Here is an 18,453-nt window from a genome sequence, read left to right as displayed (position 1 = left end):
TTCTGACCCCTTTCCGACCAAGGATGCTTCTCCATCATCCAAAGGATGTGACGGTGTTTCCGGGAGAGACTGGCATTTGGATCCGTAGACTGAGCGAAGTCACGCGGATGGCCAGCATCCAGGGTGCCGAGGGCCCGGGCACGACAGGGATGCAGAGGCAGGACAGCCCTGTCCCTCTGCCTGTGTGGGCCCTCAACCTCCAGAGCTGCCTGCGTCAGCCCCTTATAATCCATCGATCCCTTATCTATCCACCCTCTATCCCACTCACCAAGGTATGGGTGCGCCAGAAGGACTGGATGGGCTTCCAAAGGCATCCCCGGGGCACAGAGGAAGCCCAGGGGAGAAAGCCAGAGATAGCATCGCTGAGACCAAGTCCTGTCACTAGACCGACCTGTAGCCAGTTGCCACAGCAACAACTGAGGCCCCCCCCAAAAAAAAAGCACTAAAAGGAGGTAAGACAGCTCGTAACACACGTCAGCCCCGGTCCATCTGTGGCACTGCTGTGCTGACTCTAAACCCAGCCTCTCCCAGGCTCCTCGCGGCGGTCGCTGGCTGGAGTCGCTGCAGAAACCCTCAGTAGAGATGACCTGCTGCAAAGACCGTTCCACCCAGCGCGGTGGGTCCGCGGGGGGACCGTCCTTCCCCGTCACCTCTCGCCCCCGGCATCCATCCTAGACTCCCCTGCTCTTGGCAAGTACTGCAGCGTATGTAGGGGTTTGTGTGGCGGGGAAACCCGAGCTTTACTCCTGAAAAGCCCGAGCTCCTGGTCGTCGTCATCCTGTTGCAGCGCCGTTCGCCGCGACCGTGTGTCAGGAAGGCACCGGAGATGCTTGGGGAGGCCCCTGGGGTTCTAGGCGGGCGTCTTTCCGCTATTGGGGTGAATTACCCGTGCCAAGAGTGGGCTTTCTTCTTTTTCAGAGTGAACCTTCTTCATCTCGCCCCTGGGAACGAGGATGCAGGACGGGAGCCCCGAGTGCCCTGAGCGTATCACAAGACAAGGGTGAGAAAGGCCAACGCTACCTTCACCCTTGATTCGTTGGACATTTATATTCTATCTCTTGGTGCGCCAGCCCCGCGAACCTCATCCTGGAGGACCTGGAGGACCGGGTCCCAGCTCAGCAGGCCGTTGCCCCAGACGTGGCTCCTCGAGGGAGGCTCTAACAGATCGTCTAAAATTTTTAAATACCTCCAGCTCATGCACACGTCGCCACAGCTCTTTGATGGGTCCCAGGTGAGGGTAAGTGGGATCACGGCTTCCTCCAGAATCTGTGGTTGGTGCTGCTGGCAGGGGCGAGGCAGACGGAGACGATTGTCCGTAGCCAGAGCAGGGATCAGTCCCCACGTGGACGACTGCTGCCGCGGCTTCAGTGAAAGGAGCCCGACGTAATTAATCTGCCACCAAGTGGCAGCTGCTGTCCTCACGGTGCCATTTTGAGGGCTCATTTTCAGTCCCTGCTGCAGGCACCGCAGTCGTAGCCGGGCAAGCCCCGGGGAGGAGGAGCGCGGGTCGCCGGGCCCACGCACCTCTCCAGCCCCGCGCCGTGGCTGCTCTGTGCAGAGGCCCACGGGGCGGGGCGGCATCCGGGGCCCAGGAGGCGCTGCCTGACGTCCCCTGCTCGGTCCGCCCGCCGATTGGCGCGTTGCCTGCCTCCTCTGCTTTGGTGATCTTTCGTGTGTGACAAGGTGAGACACAAAGATCCGTGTGTTTTGTTTCCACACCCGCAGATTCATTCCCACGCCGCTTCCCTCTTCCCCAGACTGCCTCGTTTCTCGTCCTGATCATGCTTCCTCCGGGCCCTGCTGGACCACGGTCATTGCTCAGGAGTCCGGGTATCTTCATCCCCCCGCACACTTGCCCCTGCCTTCCAGGTGAACCACCAGGTGAGCTCCGAGTCCCACCTCCGGGGGAGTCATCTCCCCGCTGCCCTCCGGGGCCACCCTGGGCAGGGGGCTGCAGTGCAACAGCCATTTGTTGTGAGTTGTGCTAACATTTCTGTGAACCAGGCCTCAGTACAGGTGGTCATAAGGAGATCCCCAGGAGGGGCTCAGCGGTGGAGCACCTCCCTTCGGCCCCGGGGCCTGGGATCGAGTCCTGCATCGGGGTCCCCGCGGGGAGCCTGCTCCTCCCTCTGCCTGTGTCTCTGCCTCTCTCTCTCTCTGTGTCTCTCATGAATCAATAAATAAAATATTCAAAAAAAGGAGACCCTCGGGCGGCCACCGGTGTAAGTGGAGGGAGCGCCGGTGCAGGAAGTGGAGGTGGTGCTGGGCTCCCCCCGCACACACGCGGTTGTCGCAGCAATGACGAAGGGAGAAGACGTGTCGGGAGAATGTGAGAGGAGGCTCTGAGGACGCCCAAGGTCGTCACCGGGTTTGCACTGTACTTAGCAGGGGTCGGGACCAGGACAGCTAGTGATTGGGGTGGGGAGAGGGCAGACCGGGACTTTTACGCGGAGCCCACCGGATGCTGGGCTTTACCTCTGTGCTAATGTTTCAGCCTCCCAACATTGCTATCAGGTATGTGGCATTATTTTTATTTTACGGATTGGGAGACTGAGGTCCAGAGGGAGAACCTTGACTCGCCAAGGACGCACCGTGAATTGGTGTTGGAGGCAGATTTTATTCCTGTAACTGCTTTGCCCTGAAGACTCTGCTCTGTCCGGAACACGCACTGCTGCCCGGTACCTTTCCTTTCCTTTCCTTTTTTTTTTTTTTTTTTTAAGATTTTTATTTATTTATTCATGAGAGACACAGAGAGCAAGAGGCAAGAGGCAGAGACATAGGCCGAGGGAGAAGCAGGCTCCATGCAGGGAGCCCGATGGGAGACTCCATCCCGGGTCTCCAGGATCACGCCCTGGGCCGAAGGCAGGTGCTGAAGCGCTGAGCCACCCGGGGAACCCACTTTTCCTTTCCTAATCGTACCTTTCTGACCGCAGGTTGGCAGGTCCTCCCTAGGCTGAGGGGAGCTTCACTCTAGGTCCTTTTATACTCTCTGCTCTTGGACTCAACACCCACGACGAGCAAACTCACGTAGCACTCACACCTTTGTGACTCCTTTGGCCCAAAGCATCTGCTCTACCAACCGTATCTCCAATCCTCGGTGAGGAGTTTTCTCCAAGAGCATCCCTAGGGTCCCCTCGGCTCTGAATCTTCTAGTAAGTAGCAAAGTTCGCCTTCAGGGTCTAGTTCTCGGAGGGAAGACGTCCAAGGGGTGACATGACCAAGGCCTTGTTATTGGGCACCTACCGTATGCCCAGGTGCTGGTCTAAGCCCTCGACGTGCATCAGCTCATTTAATCTTAGCAATCATCCCAGGACGAAGGGACAATCTTCATGCCCGGCTTTTACCTGAAAGGGAAAAAGCAAACAACCTCCCACCAAAACCACTGAACAGAGATGTTCTGAGTCTTACCTGAAGTCGTGCACCTAGGACGGGACAGGAAGTCCAAAACCAGGGCCCGCCCCCCACCCGGGATGCCTGCCACCTCACCGGGTCTGCGGTTTGGAGAAGGGGGGTGGGGCGCCCGGCTGCAGGCGGAGGCCCACGGGTGCTGACCGTGGGGACCGGGTGCGTGCACAGGGTGCGAGGAGCCTGGAAAGGGGGGAATCTGGGGTACCGGAGAGTCAGTCTGGGGCCCCCCACTTCCTGGGTTCCATCGACTGCAGGACCTGTATCCTCTGCCTGGGGGCCTTCGCTGAGGCTGCGGGACTGCCCCGAGCTGGGACACGATGGAAGTGCCAGGGAATTAACGGCGTCCTCCACCTCCGGGAGTGGCCTCCACCAACACATGGCGACGTGACTCTGAGGCTTGTTTCTACCCCGTTTCCTCAAGTTCGCACAGAGAACTGAGCTCCGCTGCCCACGGCACAGACGGCCTGACGAACGCCCCCTTGGCCCATTTCCTTTCCGGCCCTGCCGCCCTTGCCCCCCTTCACCTCGGGCTTCCTGCACCTTCCACATCATTACTTGGGTTTAGACCTTTGTCTCAGGGTTTGCTTCTGGGGAAACCCCAACTAGAGCAGAGGCAGACGGCCTTGGGGCGGGGGCGCTGAAAGGTCACTAAGGGTCCAAGGCACCCCAGTGGGCCGTTCTGTGAGATTGGGGGAGAGGGCGGGAGGGACGAGGAGCTCCGTGCAGGCCCTGGAGCTGAGCGGCCTGGGGGACCTCGTGGAAGAGTCACTTCATGGGCAGTTGGCCCCGTGGGCCCGGAGCTCAGGAGAGAGTCGAGGCTGGAGAGGCCCCGCGTTAGGCTCCTGGGGGTACTTCATGACCTGCCCCGAGGTGTGGGTGCGGCTGTCCCTGCACCACCTCCTGACTCATGTCTGATCCCCCACCCCACGACTCCTACCCGAATGGAAGGACAGAAGGAACACGGGGGTGTCCAGGTGGGAGGGAGCCGGGAACGTGCTCCTTAGAGGGAAGAGCTGCGAGCTTACATTGAGGGAATATTTATCGAAGTTCTGTCACAGGCTGCAAGCAGATCGCTGATACATTAAAAAAAAAAAAAAAAAAAAAACACCATTTGGAAGATTTTCCCTGCCCTGCAGGGAGTGGTTTTTAATAAGTGATGTGGTCAGGATGTTGGTGTAGTTTTTCTCAGCCGGTGCCGCACACCCTGAGTCTGTTGAACCCGTTTGGGCTTCGTAAAGGCCGACGTGGAGAGAGCACCGCACCCCGTCTGCACCTCACACTCCCGGGGCGCGGGCGCTGGATCCCCCGGTGCACCCCTGACTCCGTTCTTCGCGAGGGACACCATGCTAATGGGTTGGGTTGGCAGCTTGAGCGGCGAGAGGGTTTCTTATTAAGCTGAAATACGCCTCCCGGGCCTTCCTCCCACCCTACTGCCCACCGACCTCCTCTCGTCCCTGTGCTTAGGGAGCCTGGGCAAGAGCTAGAGGTGGTGGCTCGCCAGGCTCACCCGGGCCTTCTCTTGTTCGACTGCACTTGCTTTAGGTAGTTTGATCCCCGGAGCTGGAGACTCCGGCCTTCCCAGGGAACGGTCAGGCCCAGGTGGGGAGCTCAGGCCCTAACGCCTGGCAACCGGGAGCGTGCGGGCTGCCGTACAGGCCGCCCAAGCCTAGGGGAGCGTCCTTCCCGTTGCAGGCACCCGCCCAACCGTACCTGGCAGCCCCGACCGTGAGCCTCGACCTCCCCTCTTCGCAGGAACCTTGCAGATGCTGGTCCCTCCGTGAGAAGCGCAGTGGTTTGTGACGTAGAGGGGTGGTTGAGCGAAGAGAGAGAGGTGAAGTCTCTAAGACCAAGGGAACAATTCCACGTCTGCTTTGTCTCTCAGGGCAGGAGGCGGGCAGCCGTCTCTGAGGCTTCCTTCTCCTCCCCAAGTCCCGTCGTGCTTGCCTCCTACAGATACCCAAACCCATCTGCTTGTCTCTGTCTCCCCGTCCTCTGGGTTATAACAGGCCCCCGTCCCCCAGGCCTTCGGGGCCATTCTCCACCCAGTTGCCAGAAGTACCTGCTTCGAATTCAAATTCACTAGGTCTTCCCCCCCTATTTAGAATTCCCCAGGGGCTTCCCAGCGTTCTTAGTCCCAAGACCAACATTTTCAATAAGGCGCTGAATGATCTGTTGAGCTTCCCGTTGAGCCTCTCCGCACCTGAGGGGCCACAGTGACCGACGGGCACCAGGACTGGGTGGTGGGGGACGTTAAAGCAGGGATCTGCTCCGCCCTGCTGGCATTTGGGGCCAGACAATCCTTTGTTGTGGGGTCGTCCTGTGCATTGTGGGCTGTTTGGGAATATTCCTGGGCTCTATGATTGGTGGCCATTAGCGCTCCTTCCCCTAGCCGGGACAAGCAGAAATGTCCTAGGCATTGCCACGTGTCCTCTGGGGGACATAATACCCCCACCCGTTCAGGGATTTTGCTTTAAGAGAGACTCAGACTTAAGTCCAATCCCAACCTGTGGTGTTTGGTAGGTCACTTACCGTTGCTGCGCCTCAGTCTCCTCATCTGTGAAGCGGGCTCGCTCATAGGAGCAGCTGCATGGAGATCTGGCAATCCACTCAGATTACCTGCGCACGGTACCCGCGTGCTTAGGCGTCCAAGGGTAGCACGGACCATGTCACGCATGCACGTGTCCAATAAATAAACGTCAGTTGTTTTCATTGCCGGTGGCTTTCTCAAGGCGTCCACTCAGAGCCCTGCGGTGGGGTCAGTGCGGGAGAGGAAAGGGCCTCAGATGCACGGCGCTGCCCCCACCCCCACCTCTCCGTCCCCAGAAAAAAGCAGCAGCTTCTTCTCAAGCCGGGGAATCAACCTGTATGTTTTTTTTTTTTTTCTAGAAAGTCAGTTTCTTGAGGGAATGAGCATAAATGGCCCCTTCTCCTTTGGGACACAGTGGCCTTTTCCAGGGGACGGTTTAATCTTTCGGAGACAGATGAGTACGAGCCGCGGCAAGCCTGCGATGCTGCCAGGGGAGCTGCAGAGGGGGAGAGAATCTCAATAGGGCCTGGGAGTTTCCCGGGGGCTCCGATGGCAGCCCTCGGTGACACTTTCCTGAAACGACAGCTCAGGCAGCCGGGGAGCAAGTTCCTGGGCGGACGGGGGAGGTCAGGTCCCTGCCAGGCTCCGGTCCAGCTCTCTGAGGCAGGCAGGTGTGCCGCGTGCACCGGGTTGGCCCTCCCCAGCCGCTCCCGGGCCTCGCCGCTCAGCCCTGTGTGCAGGGAGGCCGGCCCTACGGACCACACGGGGCGGGAGGGGGGCTCACATTCTGGATTCCCTGTTGGATTCAGCCAATGGGAGGCAGTGGCAGGACACCCAAAGGTGGGGCGAGAGGGATCAGACTCATTTCCCTTTCCTTTCTCCCCAGACAAGCCCCTGCTCAGACCGGGGAATGGTGACCCCAAAATACTGCGTTAAGTCCTGTGGGTTTTCTCTAGCCTTGCCCTGTCCCTGTAAACCGGAGCCTTTATTGCACTCTCCTCGGTGACCGTGTTCGCGTAGGCGCTGGTTTCCTGCTGGGCCTCGATCAGCGGGGCTTCTAGGAGCCCAGGGTAGGGGGCGTAAATCCAGTCTTGGGTGAGTCCTCCTGTAGGGCCTGGGTTTTGACGGCCCACGTCCTGTTCGTCTCCGAGTCCTCGTTGCAGCGCCTGGCACGGGGTAGGTGCTCAGTGAACGTCTGTGGACTGGAATTAATGGCGTTTGTGGTGAATACAGGAAAGAGCAGCCAGGGCAGAGAGCTCCTCTTCCTGGGGCCTGTCTGCACTTGCTGCTGCTGCGGGCATCACGAGGACACGTCGGTAAGTAAGTGGCAGGAGACGTGGCGGGTCCTGATCCAGCCCTGCAGCCTTAACCTCAGGGTCCTGTTGGACCCACGGGAGGTCCCTTGGGGGGTTGGTGACCTACTGTGACACGTTTGGGAAGAGGAGCGTCTTAGTGGGAACTCTGGACAAGAGGGGAGTAGGAAAGGCTCAGAGGGGGGAGGCTGCCTGCCTAACCCCACACAGCCAGAGGCAGAGCAAGCCCCACTCGTGACCTACCCACCAGGGCCAGCGGTCACCTTACTGGAGCCACAGGCACTTTTTAGCTTGCCTCAGTTTCCACAACAACCTTGCGGGGAAGATAGCCTCAGTCCTTGTCACAGGTGATAAAAGTGGGGCTCAGAGAGCTGGAGTGGTTCACCTGAGGTCACCCTCTGCTTCAAATTTGCTTTTTGTGGCTGCTGCAGACTGTCTAAATCTACTCTCCTAGAATGGGATTCCTTTATTTTTATTTTTATTTATTTTTTTATTTTTTTGGATGCCTTTAAAAGGGCTTCGTGAGTCTCAAAAACAGGTTGTGGCTCAAATAGAAAGAAGGAAAAAAATAAGTAAATTGTTATTCTTTCTTTTTTTTTTTTTTGAAATTTTACTTTTGGGGGGAGGTAGGCAAAAACTGGCCAATGTGGATGGGCACAGGGAAGGCATTGGTGATGAGTGGACGGACGTGGGGAATTTTTAGAAGGTAAAGGTTATTGGACGGGGACTGGTGGAGAACGACTAGTCAAGCATGACCCTTTGGAACTAACTACCCTGTGGTTTTCCGTATCTTTGTACCCTGGGTGGGGAAGCTAGACTCCAAGATCCAGATTCCACTAGTCCTTCTTCTCCGAGGCCCCCACCCTTGACGCAACCCATGATCCTGACTCCAACACTCTTTATTCAAAAAACGTTACTGCTGTGTGCCAGGTGCCGTCTTAGCTGCTGGAATCTACAGCAGCAAACAAGTCAGACAAGATCCCCTCCCTCCTGGGTGCCAGCATTTGGATGGGGAAGACAAAAAACAATGAACAGACAAAAGAAGGTAATTTCAGAGACAGGTGCTATGAGAGCAGTAGATAAAATAGGGCAATGTGACATAGGGAGACTGGGCACAGGCGTGGAGAACCCAAAGGGCAGGTATATGGATTAGGTTTGAGGGGTTGAGCGGGGAAATAAAGAATTTCCCCGGTTATGGACCAGTTACCGGGATTACCTGTCTAGGCCCCATTTAGGCTCTGTGGCCCTCATCTCAGCTCGGGCAGCAAGGTGACCTTACTTGTCTACCTTACGTTGGCCACGGGGCACTCTGCCTCTCTAGGCCTTGCTCCTCTGCTTCACTCCAAGGCTGAAGTCTTCTTCCCAGGGCTGGGCCACCTTGCTCCAAGGTGGACATCTCTTATCTTCATTCCCAGGAACCTCATAATTCTTGTTTTTATTCTCCAAAGAATTTGGCAAGAATATCTACAGCATCTCAAGCTTTCCTTGCTGTTCTTTCATGGCCAAATGATTTGAGAAGCTAGGGAGGAGGGGATTATGGCAAGTAGGGACCCGGAGAGCCCAGGAGGCCCCTCCCCCTCGTCATCTCACCCGGTGGGGAGAATTCCTCTGATCTTGGGCCCCCTCTTCAGGTCAATCGCTGTCCTCAAATGCAGTTGTGGCTGAGAGGAGCATCGCATCTGTGTCAACCTCTTTGTCATCCCTAACACGAGGACGTCTGCCAGCTTGAAAGCTAGATACCTGCGGAGGGTCGAAAGGTCGTGGACTTTGGGGCCAGGAAGATTCACCTTCGATTCTTGGTTCCTCCACTTACCGGCTGCAGGAGCTTGAAAAGTTTCCTCATTTCCTCAAACGGAGCTTCCCCTTCGTGAGGCTCAAGCACTGCAACCTTGCAACACTATTCGAGGATTACAGGCTGCATGAGGGAAGCACCCAGGGCGGTGCTCGGTCCGTGGTTGGGGCCGCGGTGCTCGAAGAGTTCCCTTCCGTTTTCCCCTCGATTTCCGTCCCGCGCGCTGTCCCGCCTGCCCGGCCGGAGCTCCTACTCTTCCTTCGGTCTTGCATGGATATCAAGCAAGTCTTGGTTGAGACATGGCCTGTGGCTACCTCTTCTGGCAAAGGCTGCCAAATGTCAGCCCCTCTGTAATAAAACTTTCTCTCCCCTTTGGGCTCGGAGGAGGGCTGGACAGTCTGATTGTGTCTGTCCCTCCATGATTAAGGTCTGCAATCAGCCCAGCTGCTTGTTGGAATCTGAGCGGGCTGATTAGCAGGGCGCACTCTGGCCTCAGGTTAATGGATGATCTCACACTGTGGCTGCAGAGTAATTACCAGTTAAAAGGTCTGAGGCCAGGGCTCTGTGGTCTTGGGGAGGTCTGGGCCCATTTAAATGCAGAATCAGGAAAATAATCTTATATCAGCCAGCTGCACGTAGTTAAGGTGGGGGCCCAGGACCCCGTGAATGCCGCCCTAGAGCTCTGGGCTCATTCTCAAAGTGACCAGATGGGCTTTACTTGTCTTGAGGGAGACGGCTGGGGGACGTGATGTGGCAAGTGCAGAGTTGTAGGGTCAGACTGACTTGGGGGTGAATTCCAGCTGGACCATCTGTTGCTGGTGGGATCTTTGGCAAGGCATTTGAGCTCTTTGGGCTTCCACGTCCTCACCTATGAAGTGAAGTTAAAAATGCCTGCCTCCTACGATCAGTGTGCCGCGTGCTTAGGTCTGTACAGCTCGTGGGGCGTAGGAGCTCAGCACAGATGCTCTCTTCACCCTCCTTGTGGTTTGTGTCCCTGGTTGGCCAGTGATTCTCCTTCCAGTTCTCTGCCCACACTATTCTTGACAATTGATTGACTTTATAAGTATTTACTGAGTATCGATTGTGTGCCAAGTTACGACGGCAGCTGTAGGAAGAAGACACTCTCCCCAAATTCAAGGAGCCCATGGTCTTGGGAGGGTGTCAGGCTGAGAAATCAACCCCTGGAACAATGCTGTGGGAGATGGAAACGGGAGCTGGAGCCCTCAACCGAGATGGCAAGTCAGAGATGCTTCCTGGAGGGGGTGATTCTACGCCAAGCACCGGGGATGGAGATGAGCAGGGGTCAGGTCTCAGGCTATGTGAACAGTCGATGCAAAGGCCCAGAAGAGGGGTTGGGGGGTGAGAGGCATATCCGTGGTAGGAAGTGAAATGGGCTCGGTGCCTGAGACACTGCAGGCCGAGTGAGGGCATGAACGAATGTATGAACGGGAGGGTGAGAGAACTAGGGATGGGGGAGAATGAATGGTTGGTTGGCTTAGTGATTCAATAAATGAACGTCTGGGTGGCGGAGAGAGGGAATGAGTGAACGAAGGCGCGTGTTCAGGGCTTTGCTCTGACGTCACTGTGTCAGACAAGCTAACTCGTCCATCCACTGAAAACCACGATCTCCCCATTCCCACCCCACATTCTGCATCACCCTTCCCTCCTCTGCTTAGTGTCTTCCCCGTAGCATGCAACACCTTCTGGATAGCTATTTCCCAATAATTTAGTGTATGTATTGTCGACTGCCCTTGTCTCCCCTCTTATCCGAGAGGGCGGGGAGTCTTCAGTTGTGTTTGCTTAGGTGTTGCTAGTATGGTGCCGGGGCATGCAGTGGGGACTCAATAAATGCTTGGGGTATGAAGGAACTACAAGAGAAGTGAGGGTTGGGGAGAAGGAGAGGACTTCCAGAGCCTGAGCTTCTGGGCCCCATCCTCAAGGTCTCACAGCCATGCTTCCATGCTTCAGCGAACCGATGTGCCCTTCTCTCTAGGCCTTTCTTTCCAGAACTCAGCAGCCCTGGCCCTGGATCCTGAGAGTGCAGCAGTCCTAGGTCTTCTGGGCCCCCTTCCTGCCGCTCCGGAGCCGGTCCTGTAGTGGGGAGCGTTATCTCCTGGAGGAAGGGAGGGAGGAGAGGGAAGGAGGCAGCGGGAAGGCATGAGCTGCCGGTGAAAGCAATTCTGTCTCCCCCAGCAAGCTCAGCAGTGGCCACTTGTCAGAAGAATCGGCAGGGGAAAAAAATGACAAAAAAAATCAGGTCCAATTTATCACCTTGAAATCGTGTTGAACAAGCTACTGCAGCTACTTGGTTTTGAAGAACTCCCCCCTTTCCCCCCTGTACAGAACAAACACCACTAAATGCCTCTCCGCCCGCACAGCTGAGTGTTGGCAACGTTGCTGCCAATTATAGGGCTCCCTGCCGTGGGGTTGATCCATGGTGGCCGTCAAGGGGGCTGGTGGAGGGAACGGAATCATTAAAATGGGAGAACAAAGGAGGCAGGACAAGTTCAAAAGGGATTAAGGCACAGGGAGAAAGTCTGCTTATCTGGGCCATTTATGCCCAGGGTGGGGCTGGGCTGGGCATCTCTGGTGGAATTTACCTCCGGGCCAGGCAGGGGCTCCGGTGGGATCACGGGGGGTGTCCCTCTACAGAAGGCTTTCGAGGCACCCCGGGTATCTCCGTGTCTACTGAGCCCCTCTTCCCTCAGGTCCCCAGCTTCCAGACAATGATTGGGACAGTTGCCAGGCCCTGGGTTCCAAGCCGTGCCTCAACCCCAGTCCCCTGCAAGTCCCCAGTGGCCACTGTTTGCACGCCTCCTGTGACCGAGAGCTGTCTCCCCCCTGCAGCACACCTCTCCCACCTTGGTGTAACCCCGACTCTCCCAGAGTCCCCTATGACGGCAGTGATGATACAGAGTCTGAGTTCACGGAGTGTTTACTACGCACTGGGTGCTGTTTTAGGAGCTTTGTAGGTACTGGCTCCTTTACCCTCTCAGCTCCATCTCACCCCACTCTCATCTCTGCTGTCCTCTTCCACCTCCAATTCCTCTTCCAGTGCCATTAAACAGGATGTTCCCCCTGTTGGGAGCACTGACCCTACTTCTCAGAGTGCTGTAGGGGGAAACGGGACCCTGAATGTTGAAGCACCTAGTGCCTTGCTGCCCACAGTGAGGGCCCAGCGGATGACAGATATACTTACTGTCCACCCCCCAGGACCAGCTTCTGCTGGTATGAAACAAAGCATGTGCCTTCTCAGAGGCCCACAGCTGTTACATTTCTTTTTCTTTCCACCCGGATGCTTATTCTCCACCGCTCAAGGTCTTCAGAATATCTGAGATCTATGAGGTATGGCGAGAAAGTGTCATTACTGCCTGGCTTAATTAAAGGACATTATAATCTTATTTGTCATCGCTTTTGTCACTACCACCTCCATCACATTATCGTCATCACCACTACCACCATCACACCACTGTCATCACCATCATCACCACCTCCATCATCCTCATCATCATCACCACCACCTCCATCATCATCATCATCACCACCACCACCTCCATCATCATTATCATCACCACCACCACCTCCATCATCATAATCATCACCACCACCACCTCCATCATCCTCATCATCACCACCTCCATCATCACCATCATCATCACCACCACCACCTCCATTATCACCATCATCATCACCACCACCTCCATCCTCATCCTCATCATCACCACCACCACCTCCATCATCCTCATCATCACCACCTCCATCATCATCATCATCACCACCACCACCTCCATCATCATCATCATCACCACCACCACCTCCATCATCACCATCACCATCATAATCACCACCACCACCTCCATTATCACCATCATCATCACCACCACCTCCATCCTCATCCTCATCATCACCACCTCTATCATCACCATCATCACCACCACCTCCATCATCACCATCATCATCATCACCACCACCTCCATCATCACCATCATCATCATCACCACCACCTCCATCATCACCATCATCATCACCACCACCACCTCCATCATCATCATCATCATCACTACCTCCACCTCCATCATCATCATCATCACCACCACCTCCATCATGACAATTGATCATCATTGTCACTTTCTTCAGCATTAAAGATGATTATATTCTGAGCCACCTCTTTTGTGCCAGGTTTTGTATCAGTTGCTTTACATCTGTGTTCTCTAATCTTCTAAGTAACCTTTCCAGTTGAGGAGACTAAGGCCTAAAATAACTGACCTCAGGCTGCATAGCTACTAAGTGCCCAGTCAGGATTTGAACTCATGTTTGTCTGACTCAGCCTTGGTGCTTTTCATCAGACCACCCACTGGTCCGTGCATCTTTAATTTCCTGTTTCTTCTACGAGCCTCTGTGACATCCTGACTGCACATCTGAGTGTGATGCATTTGGGATAACTGTAATGAACCTAGGTTTAATTTCGGGCTGGCTTCTACAGAGCTGGTAGTTATTTCTTACTTTTAAATCTATTTCATATAATTTCTCTCCACTGGTATTTCTTCCATCTTGGACTTAGGTAGCTGCCTTTGAGATAAAAATGCAAACATTTTGCTGCCAGTTTCATGTATCCAGTGTTGTACATTTTCCAGACCCTACTTCATTCCAATACAGTTCCTCTATCCCCCAGTCTGGAGCTCCCTGAACCCCATCTGTGACTTCATCCTGCCACCAGGGCTAGGATTGTCCATAACTTGAACCCCTCCCTCCACTTCCATTCTGGCCCAGACCTGAGGAGTGTTTTCTATGCCAAGTCATGTTTCCATCTTGTTACCTCTTGCCCTTCAGTCTTGCTACTGCTGGGCTTCATGACCATTCCTCTTTATCCCAAGGCATGTTACGTGGGAACAGGACTAAGTTGAAGGTGACCTCATCTATAAAAATTTTCCTGACTTGAGCCCATTATCTCTACTGGTAGAGTTGACCTCATTCTCTTTTTTGACCTTGGACTTTGGGCAGGTTCCATCCTGCACTCACATCCCCATTGCATTCATTTCTCTGACTCTCTCCCCAGATGTTGAAATGAAGCAATTTCAAGCTGACTCCTTCTGGTCCCACTTTAGTCAGGGTTTGAGACTTGTCTTTCAGGTCATGATCATTCCATTAGATTTCTAAGGCTTCCATCCCCTCTTTTGAGGATCTTGTAACTGTCAAAGACTCTGAGATGGTTTTCGTGGGATGGACCAGTCATGAGCATCATCTGTGGGGCACAGACCAGCACCACTGAAGGTTGGGTGACCAATGGTTGATGAAGCTGACTTCTGGCCAGTGGGAGCCCCTGAGTCAGTTGGTGTTCCTGTATACCCTGACACTGTATGTTCAAGATCTTTTTCTTCCCCTAAGTAAATATCTACTCCATACTTTCTGGTCCTAATAGTCCCTCCCCAAGTTTTTTTCTTTTTTCATTCTTCTGTCCTTTACATGATCTCTGCAATCAGAAAATCTAGCTCTGCTGCTATACATCTGATTCCTTTTGCATTTGGCAGTGTTCACAGCAGCCTTTGCTTTATATTCTGCAGAGGATGACTTATACCTACATGTGCAGCCTGGGAAATGGGGGAGAGGAGAGACCCTTTGGATCCAGTGAAGAGAATTCAGTGATCCCAGAATCTGGGAGCAAATCCATAGATTAATTCTTAAAAGCATTCCCTACCACACTGCATTTCCCATAAGAGTAAGGGCTTGGTCTCATTTATCTTTCTCCCCGTAGTATTTAACCTGGTGTAAGGCCCACGACAGGTGGTCAATGAATGCCGTGAGCAATGGAATGAATGGCAGATCCAGTTTTCTGGAGCTGACTTCCAGCAGTTACTATATCTGGATGTTGCTGGGCACGTGGGACCATGATGACTCCTCTATGGAAGTTGAGGCTCAGAAAGTCTAATATTTCCCCCAAATCACCTGAGTAGCCACCTGAGTCATAAGTGGTGGAGCCTGGATGGGAACCCTGGTCTTCTTGGCTGATGCTCCTTCTATTCAACACTCATCTCCCATTTTCCCTAAGAAGCTATGAGAACTACTCCAGGTCTGCTTTCAATAACTCACGGTTACACTTCTCTTGTATCCCTACATGGACACTTACTGGCTGTAATTCTTTAGGGAATTACTTCACCTCTCTATACCTTAGTTTACTCATCTATAAAACGGGGATAACAATAGCATCTACCTAAGGGTTATTGTGAATTATTACATAATTTAAAAGTACATAAAGCTCTTAGTTACAAGGCTTGAACATAATAGCATTATATAGGTATTGTATCAGCATTAGTCATTATTATTATTGTTGTTGTTAATTGTGGAGCAGGGGATGTATTTTAATGTTCTATTCATTCTTCAAGACTCTAGTCAAAGGGCCCTGCTTCTATCAAGTCACCCTCACTCCCCTCCTCGGGTCAGAATCAATCTCTTTCCTCCTTCCTCCTATTGTCTTGGTCTGTTTTGTCTTTTGTGGACTTTCTGTGTATGTCTTTTACTGGCCTGAGCAACCAAATAGCAAGCATGCCTCGCTCATCCCAGGGACCCAGCATAGGCAGCGAGGGCCCCATAAATGCACAGTGAACCGTCCAGGACCAAGAGGAATTTTCTCCATTCATCAAACCCTGGGGGATCCTTGGGCTTTCTTCAGAAGACTGAGGGTTAAGTGAGCCATTCCCAGAAGATGCTGGAAGGTGAGCTCGTGGCTGCAGGAAAGCCTACTTCTGCCTCCGCTTCCAAGCATTCATCATCGCGCCTGCCTCCTGCCTAATGAGCACCCAAAGTGATTTTCTATTGCTTGTAATTCACCAAAATTGTTCTAACATTTGGAAGGGCCCGGAAATTGACAGCCTAATACCCCAGCTTGCCTGTTGGTCTTGATGACTTGTCGAAGGATGAGCTGATTGCTTCTCCTGCAACAATTATCTTGGAGCTTCAGACAACATCAGAGGCAATAAACAATTGGAAAGGTTAGAGACAGGGACTGAAGGAAAGAAGGCAGGGAGGGGATTTGGCAGGATTAGGGAGAGCAGCTGCATTTGAGGTGAGATGGAGGCTGTCCTAAACCTTGGGGAAGGGCATGGGTAGGAGAACCCACTTCCTGTGGTCACTACTCCCGGTCCTCAGGAAGTCTCAACGACTGTTGGAACCTGAAGTGGCACAAGAGATGGCAAGTTTGACCCCTTTTAGCATTCACTGGGACCTTCTAGAATTTCCTGCCCCACTTCTCATTTGGTAGATGAAGAAACCGAGACCTGGCTGGGGGAAGGGGTTGACTTTGCAGAGTGAATGTCCAAGGCGGGATTGAACTCACACGTGTTGTCAAAACCTAAAACGGGCTTAGAACATCTCAGTGTTGCTGAGAACGTTATACAAAGTGTAAGTGAGCACATGACCCCGACAAAGTGCCTTAGGAAGGGCGTGGTTCCACTTTACCACAGGGCAGATGATAGGACCATGTGTTTTGGTGCCAGGTGCAGGGAGGGACCGCAGCAGAAGAGAAGACACAGCCCCTCTGACCTGGAAGCCCCAAGGACTCTCACCTGCAGGCCAAGTCCTGCTCAGGACAAGGACACCGACCATCTCAGGTTAGTCTGCTGCTCCAGTGAAGGTCAGTCTGCCACGTAGCCCTGGGGTCCTATCTCCTCCTGGGCCCTCAAAGGACCCCACTAATTCTTTCTCTCTCTTTATCGAGCATCACAGATCCCCCTGTCCAGGGCTGGTCCCTCGGGCCTACAAGCAGGCCTTCACATCCCCGTCGGCTTCTGCACTGATTCTCTGCATCACTTTGAAGCAGACTTCTTCGGAAGAGTTCTACACCCTCTTCACTTCCTTGGCTCTTGTTCCCTCCTCAGTCCACTCCAGTCAAGCTTCTCCCACCTCCTTCTATGATCTGCTCACATCAAGGTCATAGAGGATCAGTCTGTCCAAAGTCACGACCAGCTCCCGGCATCACTGTCCTGGGTTCTCTGCAGAACTGAACATGGTCACTTCCTCACTCCTGAGGCACGTCATCTCTTACAGCTGCTTCCCCTGGTCTTCTGTCTACACCCACCCCCACCCCGGCCATCCCCGAGGCTTCTTTACTGGCTCCAAGGACTTCTCAATGCCAAAAGACCCCAGGGCCCTATCCTCTGCTGCGTCTCTTGTCTAGCTGCACATGCTCCGTGGATGATCTCATCTGTGTGGAGGTTCCTCAAGGAGTCAAAAATAGACCTGCCCTACGACCCAGCAATTGCACTGCTGGGGATTTACCCCAAAGATACAGATGCAATGAAACACCGGGACACCTGCACCCCGATGTTCACAGCAGCAGTGTCCACAATAGCCACACTGTGGAAGGAGCCTCGGTGTCCATCGAAAGATGAATGGATAAAGAAGATGTGGTCTATGTATACACTGGAATATTCCTCAGCCATTAGAAACGACAAATACCCACCATTTGCTTCAACGTGGATGGAACTGGAGGGTATTATGCTGAGTGAAGTAAGTCAATCGGAGAAGGACAAACATTATATGGTCTCATTCATTTGGGGAATATAAATAATAGTGAAAGGGAAAAGAGGGGAAGGAAGAAGAAATGGGTAGGAAATATCAGAAAGGGAGACAGAACATAAAGACTCCTAACTCTGGGAAACGAACTAGGTGGAAGGGGAGGTAGGCGGGGGGTGGGGGTGACTGGGTGACGGGCACTGAGGGGGGCACTTGACGGGATGAGCACTGGGTGTTATGCTATATGTTGGCAAATTGAACACCAATAAAAAATAAATTTATAATAAAAAATAATAAAAAATAAAACACATACAGATCAATACAGAAGTTATTACTTGAAAAAAAAATCAAATGCTGCCTTTTTAAAGGCTGAAAAGACTCTTGACTTTATATCTGATTTTATATTTTAAGCCTAAGCTTCTACAATGAGCTTTGAACCTTTGTGTTCGAGTGTCTACTTGAACGCTTGAATGTGTCCACTCACTATACCTGTCTCCACACCGTTGCATGGCCTGTATCCTCTTCCTGGTTGTCACCTCGCCTTTCAGATTTTGACTCAAATGACACTCCTTAGTGATCCCTTTGCCAACCACCAACCACTCTGGCTAAACGCTAACCACTCAGCCTCACAGGAATTCTCTGTTAATTGATATTATGATCTGTATAACATGGACGGATAACTGAAATTTTCTTTCCCTCCCCCCCTCCTTTCCTCTATCCTTCATTCCCTCCTCCCTTCCTCTCTTCCTCCCTCTCTCCTTCTTTCTTGTTTGCTCTTTCACCCCACTAGAAACTGAGCACATCGAGGACAAGGATCCTGTCTATCTTGTTCAGTCCTATCCCCCAGGGCTAGAACAATGCCCGGTATATAGAAGGAAAGTCAAAGTGTTTGTACCTGATTGATA

General features: G+C 53.3%; 1 long non-coding RNA gene across 1 annotated transcript; it reads left to right on the top strand.

Annotated features, from left to right (window-relative positions):
* Nucleotides 1–1,668: 1,668 nt before the first annotated feature.
* On the top strand, nucleotides 1,669–17,698 carry LOC118350240 (uncharacterized). Its single transcript, XR_004803611.2, has 3 exons — nucleotides 1,669–1,881; nucleotides 16,531–16,667; nucleotides 16,760–17,698. It is a non-coding gene; the product is annotated as an uncharacterized LOC118350240 (long non-coding RNA).
* Nucleotides 17,699–18,453: the final 755 nt, after the last annotated feature.

The sequence above is a fragment of the Canis lupus genome, chromosome 11 (genome assembly GCF_003254725.2).
Source record: "Canis lupus dingo isolate Sandy chromosome 11, ASM325472v2, whole genome shotgun sequence".
NCBI classification, from domain to species: domain Eukaryota; kingdom Metazoa; phylum Chordata; class Mammalia; order Carnivora; family Canidae; genus Canis; species Canis lupus.
This window is presented reverse-complemented; position numbering and strand designations above follow the sequence as displayed.